Source organism: Limulus polyphemus, unplaced genomic scaffold (genome assembly GCF_000517525.1).
Source record: "Limulus polyphemus unplaced genomic scaffold, Limulus_polyphemus-2.1.2 Scaffold1572, whole genome shotgun sequence".
Taxonomy (NCBI): Eukaryota; Metazoa; Arthropoda; class Merostomata; order Xiphosura; family Limulidae; genus Limulus; species Limulus polyphemus.
In genome coordinates, this window is record NW_013667182.1 from 130,566 (window position 1) to 139,801 (window position 9,236).

Genomic DNA, 9,236 nt, shown 5'->3' on the forward strand with positions numbered 1-9,236 from the left:
CTTTTGTACAACATCGTTTTAATTAATAATTGTTTTTTAAGTATCAGCTCAGATGATGTTTTTTTTTTTTAATTATGCACAAAGCTACACAAGGGCTATCTGTGCTCTGCCCACCACGGGTATCGAAACCCGGTTTCTTGCGTTTTAAGTCCGCAGACATACCCCTGTGCCCCTGGGGGGGGGGGGCTAGCTCAGATGATCGTCCACTTACTGATTATTCATACAGGGTGGTCCAAATATGGAGTTCCACAAATGTTCCTCAAAGGCCATCTGCGCATAGCCGTTCCTAATTTTGAGTTACGCTGTTCACAAAAATCAAAGGATAATGAGGTTTTGATTTTTTTTTCAAAATTTGAGTGAAAAAACACACAGAGACTCAATATTGACGAAACATGTTTATAACAAATATCACGGGTAAACAATATCAAGTAAGTCGAAAAATTCATGTGCAAATATGAAAAGCAATATTAACGAGAAAAATGCCAATATTTGACTGCATAAATATTAAAGGAAAAATAAGTTATTCTTTAGTAACTGGTATGTCCTCTTCTATTGTTTATGACTTATCTGTACATGTTCCCCATACTGCTGATAACATTTTGGATGACCTGGTGGGGCAGCACAGTCCACTATTGTATGAGGACAGCTCTGAGCCCCTTGACAGTCGTAGGAGCAGGTTGTCTCTGTCTAACTGCTCTCCCTAACAAGTTCCACACATGCTCAATCACATTCAGATCCGGTGACTTAGCTGACTAGTCCAGTACCTCTATTCCTTCATCCTGAGAAAATTGCTACGTGATCCTGACGGCGTGAAGACAGCCCGAGTGCGTTAACCAATAGAGCAGCGGCAAACACTGCTCGAGAAATAGTTCCTAAAAAACAAAAAAAACTCGATTTAGACATCCAGCACTTGAGAACTGCATAAAAGTACGGTATCAACCCTTATCTCTGTTGGAGTTTTTCTCGATTTAGACATCCAGCACTTGAGAACTGCATAAAAGTACGGTATCAACCCTTATCTCTGTTGGAGTTTTTCCTATATAGATAGAGTCATCTAAATTCAAGGGATAACTTGACGTGAATGTGCTGTTGTTAATCACGTACTGTTTCAGTTGTTCTTTCTTTTGAACGTTTTAATTACAGATGTAGGTTTCGTATGATTTTGGGATGTGTTTTTCTATTTTATACATTAGGAAATTGATCAGAAGTTGCAAATATTGCTGCTTTTTTGTGTGTATAATCATATATGTATTATATTTCGTGGGATGACATACGTGGGGAAGTTAGTTTGTATTATAGTCAACTTGTTTTGTCAATATACAAGTCAGTGCTTCCCAAACTTCAGTCATTCGATTTTTGCCATATCTGCGTACCACCTATACTATTATTTACGTTTTACATAATATTTTTCTTTATATCGACTCACTTTTTTTATTTAAATAAATTTATCTTAAAACGAAATTTCACAACACTAGGATAAATGGAAAACCAGTATCACTTACCATAATATTTATTTCAAAACATTATTTTTCTCAGCTCAAAATGACATTGTTATAACAAAGTGGAAAGAACTTCAGAATTCATGCTACAGTCTTCATCTTTACCCCTTAAAAATCCCGTTTTTAACCACTGATCCATGATGGATTCAAAAGAGAAAAAATAAATAAAACGGACACACACTCATAAAATGAGAATCTTCATCTAACACTAACTAACGAACATGGTTCTTAGTATGTCATTGCGCATGCTCTCGGAATACACGTTAGCCAATGTTTAACTGTTGACAGATAATGTAATAACCGCGTTAATTTTTTTCTAATCCATATTAAAATAAATATATAACTATCAAAATAAAAAAGTCGTCTGCGTATCACATAAGATCATCTCGTGTACCACCAGAGGTACGCGTACAACACTTGGAAACACTGTACTAAGTTTTCTGGGTCTACCGAATGACCAAAATACATTAACTTTCGCCATTGTATCCGCTGCTGTTGCTTTGCGAGCATGCGCAAGTTGTTTGATTTTACCTTTACTCTGTACACTAAATATTTATAGAGAAAGGAAATTTCATGCACTTATCACAAGTTGAGGTACCAAGTAAGCCTTTCGTATCCCACACATTGAGTGCTTACCTGTGCTTCCCCCCAAAAGAAATATTATGTTATATATTTAAATTCAGAAAAGAGCCTCGTGATTGAATGATCACATTTCTAGTGCTATTTAGCCAAAGTTTGGCTTTTAATAGCGCTTGTTCAGAATGTAGCTTTTAACATTAAAAAAAACAACAACAAATATTGGATACTTTAGTTAAAATTAGTGGAGCACTTGTACTCTAAAAATGTCATTTTATGGAAAAAACTAACGTTTTTGAAACGCTTTTTTTGAATCCACTTTATTTTAGTCCGTTTCACCTATTCGTACTCTAGAGTAATGGTAGCTTCATGTGGAACTTCTTGTTTTATTCGTTATTGCACAAGATTTCTAGAATTACGTGGTAGTAAGGTTTTATAATTTGCTCAAAATTAACTACCAGAATATGTTGCTTACCATAGTTAAGTATATAAGTTTAAGCGGTTCGTCAGTTTTAGAGAAGTAGCACACAATGGGTAGCACAACATCAGTTGAAGATATGAACACATTTGTGAAATATTGTAAGATGTTTTATTTATTAAATTCATACGATGTTAAAACAATTATAATTTCACGCAGGTCACAATATATATATATCCCCCCCCCCCCCCCACACACACATATAATGATTTCTCAGGGCACAACAGTTTCAATAACATATAATTAAACCAGTCTTTATATACCTCGAGCACATGTAAATATTTCACTCGTGAATAAATCCTACGAAATTGTTCATAGAATATTTTGAATTCAGCACTTTCTTAAATGATGATATTGTGTCCATAGATAATTTATCTTGCAAGAATTCCAACTGTAATTAACAAGGTAAGACATGTCATGTAATAAAGTGTTAAGAGATTCATTATCTACATCAATAAAGAAACATCCATCTTTCTAATGTCAACCAAAATATTAGGAGGTTGTTTCAGAGGCATATTTTCTAACTTTACTTCCTGAAAAGCAGTTTTTATATTAATAATACATTAAACTATAAAAGTGAAATAATCATATTTCTTATTTGTCTTCGCCTCTAGTTGTGAACAAATGTTCTTTTTAACTTTGGAGTTATAAAGAAATTAATTCTTGAAGAGACGAATTTTAGTTTTTGTTGTATTCAAATTACTTTCTAGTAATATTAATCTTAATTTATGGAAGTTATATGTAACCATATTGTGGCTCAGTATTTCGTTGCATTATAACTTGTACAACAACAACAAATGGAAAAAGGTTCGTGAAGAAATAACTAAATGAATGCTTTTATGTGCAAAAAACAAACACGAGTTCAATAGAGAAGGAATAAAGATGAAACTGGTGAGAATAATATTACTCTCGTGAAAAACAGAAATGCTATGAACAGATCACGTTGGAAAAAAAATAAATATTTATATTAAAGTCAAAGACAATCATAATTTTTGGAGTTTTAGAAAGACTGAAAGTAGAAGTATGAATGAGAAGTTTTATATATTACAGAGTATTACTATTGGAATTTACAAAATGTTTTCGTTCAACGGAGGAAAGATATAATGATGATGACATTTATATTTCAAGGTCCTCAATAAATACAACCTGTTATTGCACTGAAAGAGGTGAAGGTTTCTTCTTATAGACTTTATTTACTTTACAAATTCCACTGCTTTTTTTTTTTTTTTCAGGTTTTCGAATGATTGGCATTCCAAGTTAATTTGTCTAAGAAGTTCAAAAGGTGTAGACTTGGTGTTGGTAGATCTTCTTATCCCCCCCCTCTTCCCGATAATAAAATAAGTACATCGAAAAGTACTAAAACTCACGTAATACACATATATATATATATAACAAAATCAAATTGAAAATACCACAAGACACTACTGATTAAGTTCTATGTTAAATAATAACTTTTGTTTCACAGTTTGAAACAAAATATAGTTTTTGTAAGTTCTTTTTCATCATAAATTTGTACCATTTTACTGTTTAATTAATAATTAATATATTTGTTATACTTTTTAAGTCTTGGTTCCAGTTAGTCATGATTCATAGAAACACTTGTATTTTCTTTTTTATTTGTATGACAAACTTTCTTAATTGTGCTTGAAAAATAAAACATGTTGCTAGTTTTATTATTTCTAAATTACTGAGGAATAAAAAAGGATACATTGTGCAATGTTATTAGTCCATTATTATCAGTCTCCTGGTGGGTCAGCGGTAAGTTTACGGACTTAAAGCACTAAAATCCGGGGCTCGATTCCCCGTGGTGGACAGAAAGCAAATAGCCTGTTGCATAGATCTGCACTAAAGAGAACAACCATTTTGATCATTTACCTTTGGAAAGACGTCTTGATGTTCATATTTAAAAACATAAAAATTATAATATGTCTAAATAAAACTACACCAGGCCCGGCATGGCCAAATGGTTAGGGCGCTCGACTCACAATCTGAGGGTTGCGGGTTCGAATCCCCGTCACAACAAACATGCTCGCCCTTTCAGCCGTGGGGGCGTTATAATGTGATGGTCAATCCCGCTATTCGTTGGTAAAAGAGTAGCCCAAGAGTTGGCGGTGGGTGGTGATGACTAGCTGCCTTCCCTCTAGTCTTACACTGCTAAATTAGGGACAGCTAGCTTTGTGCGAAATTAAAAAACAAACCAATCTACACCTGAGACTACAACAATATGTAATATGGAGGAAAAGATAAGGGAATATATACGTTAAAAATTAACAAGTTATAGATATACTTAAAAGAAATAATTCAACATCAGAACAATATTAAAATATAATGTTGTAGGCTATGCTTTTCTTTTTAACTTAGATGTATGTAATGTTGTTTGGCCAGTGAAAAGTTTGACTTCACGTGATGAGCGTGTAGTTTAACATTCGTAATTTTCTCGAGTTTTAGAACAGTAAAGAATGTAAGTTAGGTTAAAGCAGATGACTAGTGAGTCTATTAATATATTATATTGAGTGTGAAGTAGAGAAATTTATTTGATACAGTTAGTTCAATGTTACGATTATGGAATTTGTGTTTCGACGAAGTATAAGAGATATACCATACGTTTTGTAGAGTGAAATTGTTGTATTAGTGCCTACTATACACTTAGGCCTAGCAATGACATTGGTAAATTTCATTACATTCTTCTTTATACCGAATAATCCAAAAGAATCCGCCCAACGAAATAAAACTGTTGCAACAATATGTTAAACATTGTGCATTAAAATATTACTGTGAATAACATTAAGTAATAGTAGTAATTGTGAATTTATATGTACACGGTAACGTCTGCCATCAGTGTAGCCTATTAGTATTAGTATTAGGCTATAGACTAGTAGTACAACTAATGGTAGTAGTAGCAGTACACTGTACCACATGATAACTTTTGTTTGCCCAATTACACGTGAAGTTTGTACAATCAATCTTCATCTAAAATTTAATAATTTTACTTCATCAGAAAAAATAGGAAATTAAGTATTCAACAAAAAACTAATTTTGAAACATCTAAAATTTCCCAAGCCCAGTGACGCTAACAGTGTTGTGTGACAGGCCCAACATTAATCATTCATGATTCTGAGAAAAACTTCTAAACATTCAGTAAATTTAGCTTACTTTTGAATCGGTTAATTTCTGCAGAAAGCCTAATACATTCTAATACACTATATACAACTTCCAAAATGCTATCTATGATACAGAACTTTTTATCGTTACTTTCATGCACCCCCCCACCCCCAGTGGCACTGCGATATGTCTGCGGACTTACAACGCTAGAATTCGGCTTTCGATACCCGTGGTGGGCCGAGCACAGATAGCCTATTGTGTAACTTTATGCTTAACTACAAACAAACAAACGTTACTTTCACTCATATTTTGTGAAAGTGAAACATTAGACAAGTAACTTTAGAATAAATACGTAGGCTTGCGGCTTGCCTTTATTTATTGATTGTTTTATTTTTTCATTATTATTTTATTTTGCGGCAACCATTACTAAGTTACTAACACAGTGTTCGAAAGAAATAACCGTTCAAGTACTAGCTGCAGCCCTTGTTCCATCGAAATTAAGCTGGTGTATATGCAACTGAAGCTATTTACTTGTTTCTTATTGGAATCTTAAGTTGTTTACTTGTTATTTCTTTGTTGAATACTACTTTCAAGCGTAACCAACTTTGATTCCAGTCAATGTTTATTCAATCTTGTGTAGTTTGGAGAAATAAGCAGCCTTTATTTTCCTCCGCCTCCCTCCCCCAGAATGCCCATTTTGTAGCTTTGTGCTTAACAACGAGAAAACAAACAGACAGACATTTTCCTCCAAATTTACAGTATTTAAAGTGAGACATAAATTTTGATAGATGATGCAGTGAAATATCTTCTCCAAAAGGGAGTTTTCAGCCCCTTAAATTGGAATTCCAGTGATGCGTATTTAACGTCACTATTTAGTTAACACCATTTTAATGATAGGTAGTAATGTACTGAAGCTGCTTCATTACATTTCGCTTTGTTTCATCTAGTCACACTGACAGACACATCTAGCTTTTTCAACAGTATTAAAAGGATGAAGTTTACCAAGTCTGTTTATGGGTATGACCACTTCTATTTACAAACAATTACTTTAAATGAAACCATTGATTAGCTTCCAGTTTAGTTTATCAATACAACGTATTGTAAAAGGTATTCCAAGAAAGATATCTAATAAAGTTCTGGTTCTAAAGACTCACATTGTATTTTTAACAACGTTTATTTGTAGTTAACCACTTGTTTGTTTGAAGTTAAGCACAAAGCTACACAATGGGCTGTCTGTGTTCTGTCCACCATGGGTATCGAAACCCGGATTCTAGTGTTGTAAGTCCGCAGACATACCGCTGTGCCACTGGGAGGCAGTTAATCACAAAGCTACACAATGGGCTATCTGTACTCTGCCCACCACGGGTATCGAAACCAGGTTTCTAGTGTTGTATGTTCGCAGACATACCACTTTGCCATTGGGGGGCTTTTAATAATGAAAATTATGAACAAATTAATGGTATTGCTATAGGATTAAGCCTAGGTCCTAGTTTAGCTAGTGTATTTTTACGCTACCGTGAAAACTCTTGGTTAGATTAATTACCATTGGAGTCCAAACCTCTTTATTATATATATATATAGATAACGTTTTTTATTATTATCTATAAGTTATTGTTTGTTTGTTTGTTTTTGCCTGCGTTGGTGCGAAACTACACAATAGACTAATCGTGCTCTGTCTACCACGGAGAATCGAACTTCGGATTCTTGCGTTGTAAATCTGTAAATTTACCGCTGAGGCACTAATTTTAATTTTGAGAATCGAAACTAAATTAGTTTCTTTGTTCAATAAATCAGCTAGCAGCTTCCAACTGTAACATTTTGTATTGAAATTGAAAATGAATGTATACTTCCTTCTTGGAAACCCTTGTTCAACGTGCAGGGACAGGTTTTGACGTAGGATGCTTTCATAAGAAAACTTTTACTTTATTTGATTGTTTTGAAATGTTAGTTCCCGAGTTCCTCAAGTTCAACTTGGTAAAAATGATTCCTTTCTTCCTACTACCACTTCGTATATTCTCCAACGTAAGAGAATTTTTGAAAAAATTATAATAATTATCTCCTTCACTTCATCAATGACGATATTCAAAATATTCTAGGTAAACTCTCAAATACAAGAAAGCATATGGTTCTGTCAACTGTAAGCAAACTTGTGTTGCCATATACTGGTGACATATCATTTGTCGTAAAATATCATTTCGTACAACTTTTGTAAAACTTGTATCCACAAATTTATTTTCGTATTTTCATCAGAAGTCATTTCAGGATTCCCAAACTTTTTTTAAGTGGGAAGGACAATATTCCTAAACTCCAAAGATGAATGTATTCATATACCTGTCATCGATGCTACAGGAACTATTTCAGGTGAAAAATGCAATGTTTACAACAAAGAATTAGGGAGAATTAATCGTCTTTCCTGTAAAATAATTCGCGGATCCTACTGAACTACACATAAAAGAGATAGTAGCTATCAAAAGATGAGGCCTGCCATTAAGTGCAAGAGTCATAATCCAAACAGAATATAAGAAATACATTTTTCTCAACTTTGGTAGGATTTCTAAATGATAATAAGAGGTTACAGAAGTAAGCATTTCACCTTGCCCTTTTAAGTAATATAAAAAGAACCGGAAATTACTGTTAAGCAAAAACACAAGATGTTTAGTAGCATCATCGGGTCTTCATATTCTCGACATAACGTTGTTTGGTTATTAATGTGTTTTAGGAAGTATAATATCTGCTTAAACTAACAGAATCATCGATTTGGATCGTATTTAAGATTTCTTAATCGTGATATATTCTCGTCTTCTCTGCATTATGGACCAAAAAGTGCACAAACCTTTGTTTTTATTAAGCTTTCTGTTTAATAGATTTTTACTGTCAAGGAAACAAAAACATAGAAATTCTAAGTATTGGTAAATATAGAACAATCACATCTAAACGAAATCAGATTTTGCAGAGGAGTTTTCTTCTACAGATCGAAGTGCTTTAGTATGCCACGAACGACTTATCAATGAGAACTTATTGGTGCTGAGCGTGTATCTTATGTTATGTACACTAATGCCATTATTAGAATCTCCATCAAATATCACATAGCGGTACCTTTCGCTACAACAATAGTCTGGACTCCATAAAATGTTGGAAGGTGTCTTATTCGACAGAGGCCATTCATTGAGAATATAGTCTGCAGTTTGTTCACAGATGTTGATAAAAGATAAGTGGACGTTCTACTTTATCCCAAAGATTATCAATCGCACTCATCCCCCGTGATTTAACTGTCCAAGATAGGTGACTGACACTCAGACCCGGTGATTAAATTGGTCAAGTTAGGTGACTAACACTCAGATCCGGTGATTGAGTTGATCAAGTTAGGTGACTGACACTCAGACCTGGTGATTGAGTTGGCCAAAGTATGTGACTGAAATTACTTTCATAATCTTTCAAATAATTTCGGACAAAATCAGCGTCTTGGAATATTCGTTGTCAGTCAGGAAGAAAATGATAGGCAGTAATGTTTAGACACATTCTGGATGTTAGTTGCCCTTTTAAGAATAATCTAAGGGCCCATTCTTTGCTACCATTATGCC

The 9,236-nt window shown here is 33.9% G+C and overlaps 1 protein-coding gene and 1 long non-coding RNA gene across 2 annotated transcripts in view; one reads left to right on the forward strand and one right to left on the reverse strand.

Moving 5' to 3' along the window:
* Positions 1-9,236, forward strand: part of LOC106464153 (protein TMEPAI-like) — a 76,817-nt gene that overhangs the window by 3,904 nt on the left and 63,677 nt on the right. The gene's annotated exons all lie outside the window — the stretch shown is intronic.
* Positions 381-2,004, reverse strand: LOC111086941. The gene is made up of 2 exons (XR_002611659.1): positions 1,503-2,004; positions 381-872 (listed from the first exon to the last, which is right to left on the reverse strand). It is a non-coding gene; the product is annotated as an uncharacterized LOC111086941 (long non-coding RNA).